This window comes from Meleagris gallopavo, chromosome 15 (assembly GCF_000146605.3).
Source record: "Meleagris gallopavo isolate NT-WF06-2002-E0010 breed Aviagen turkey brand Nicholas breeding stock chromosome 15, Turkey_5.1, whole genome shotgun sequence".
In the NCBI taxonomy this organism is placed as follows: domain Eukaryota; kingdom Metazoa; phylum Chordata; class Aves; order Galliformes; family Phasianidae; genus Meleagris; species Meleagris gallopavo.
The window spans coordinates 12,207,289-12,209,591 of record NC_015025.2 but is presented as its reverse complement, the minus strand read 5'-3'; positions in this window follow the sequence as shown (position 1 = coordinate 12,209,591).

Here is a 2,303-nt window from a genome sequence, read left to right as displayed (position 1 = left end):
AAAAAAAATCACTTGGTTGAGGACCAAAGCTTGAAAAGATTTCAGATGGTGCCCTCTAGTGAATGCGGAACAAAGTGAGACAGGGAAACAAAAACCAGAAGCAGCCATGAGCTCCTGCAGCAGTTTTCCGGTGAAAGGACTCAGCACCGACCAGTGCTCGGCCAGCACCATCAGTGGGTGTGCGACTGTAAAAATTAGCAAGAGGAGCATAGAGCACCGAGTGTCCACAGGGCCTCTGAGAAAAAAAGAAAGAAAACTCAGGCCTAGGGCTTAAACTTGCACGTGTTACTAATCACAGTGTAATTATTCTAAATGCAATCTGCCCCATAAACAGTTATACACACAGAAAATATCTCAATTTAGGTTGTATTTGAGATTCTGCCTAGACATGGCATAGCAGTGTGAAGGAAGAGATGATACGTTCAGCAGGTGCTGCTACTTACTGGTTTGCCATCCAAACCAAGGGGACCCTGAAAAGGGATGGAAGAGACAAAATGATTAAAGAATAAAATACCCCAACAATTTACAAGCACTGCAGTATCAGTCATGCTCTGAGAGAGGCTCTACTCGCATACTGTACAATCCTTGGCTATGTTACTTATACACCTTATCCTTCACGCATGCGATCCAGCAAGAAGGTTTCAGAGCAGCTGAGCGAGAGGTGACAACTTGCAGAGCACGAAGAGGTGAGGAAGGAAGCGACAGGGTTAGTGACAGGGGCACATGGCTCTGGCACAGCACTCAGGACTACCTCAGGTTTTTAAGGACTAAGAACTGCTTTGGTTAAACTGATGGGATCCCAGGAGTGATCCACCACAGGCTTGGAGCTGGATGCGGTGTTCTGCTTTCTCCAAAGGACATGCTAAAGCTCTGCTGTACTCTGTGGGGGAGCACCCATCACCCTCAGACCACAATGGGAAGCCTCATGGATGGGGCCATGTGTCTCACTGGTGAGGAAGGAAGGGTACATCCATCCCACAGATACCTATGTGCTTGTTCCATCAACAGCAGCACTCCACCAGAATTACAGCTGTATTTGCAGGACCAAGCTTTGGGCTACCCCAGCTCTCCCTTTCCTAGCACTGCTGCAGGAGTGTGTGGTTGATCAATGTGTGCAGTTATTTGCATTTAACAGCAAACCCAAGGAGAACTGTATTTTCCTTCTTCTCTACCTGCAGCCTAGGCTCATAAAGCTTCTCCTCACATAGATACAAAGACAACTCAGCCTGAAAACATTTCCCAAAGAGATAAGACACAATGGCTTCAAGTCCACAAAATGCTCAGACTTCTTCTTGCACCACAGACTCCCCAGCCCAGGCTGACAAGGGCTCCAGGCAGAGCCAAGGGCCGTGCCAGATGTCCCCACAGCATCTTTGGCTTTGCAGCCTGGAGAACGTACTGAAGCACACACCCTCTAGATGGTTGCATAACACAACAATAAAGAGTCAAAGTTTTCTGTATTAAGAAACTGTTTAGGGTGAACTTTTTCTGAGTTTAGCTTAAATCTATGATGCTGAAATGGAGAATTAAAAAAAAAAAACAGCAAGAAAAAAAAAAGAGATGTTTGTAAGAGAAGACTGAAGTCTGCATTAAAAATAATGTGTCCATTTCCCAGCTCCAGCTGTCAGGAAGGAATAAGTCAGCCTGCAGCAGCAGTACTGCCAGGCTTGGAGTGTTAAACCCCAGGTCTGCATGGCTCTGTTGGGTGAGAGGCAAACCCAGAGGGCTGGGGGGAGCAGTGCCAAGGATACTCACCTGAAAACAACAGGCATCCCTGTACACGTGAGGTTTTGGAAGCTACCAAACCCTGATTATCTACGTACTGTATGTTATTTATGAGGAACTACCAGCATACAAATGTCAATACACCAAAGTATTGATGAAAGAGACGAGCAAACTTAGCAGTGTCCACTGATACAGGCTTGCATACCACAGCCAAACTACTCCTTCCCTGACAGACATCACTCTGCACTTTATCTCACAGAATCACAGAATTGTAGGGGTTGGAAGGGACCTCTAGAGATCATCGAGACCAACCCCCCTGCCAAAGCAGGTTCCCCACACCAGGTCGCACAGGTAGGCGTCCAGGTGAGACTTGAATATCTCCAGAGAAGGAGACTCCACAACCTCCCTGGGCAGCCTGTTCCAGTGCTCCGTCACCCTCACCGTGAAGAAGTTCTTACGCACATTCGTGCGAAACTTCCTGTGCTGCAGCTTATGTCCGTTTCCCCTCGTCCTGTCTCCACGTACCACTGAAAAGAGACTGGCCTCACCACTATGGCCGCCACACCTCAGATATTTAT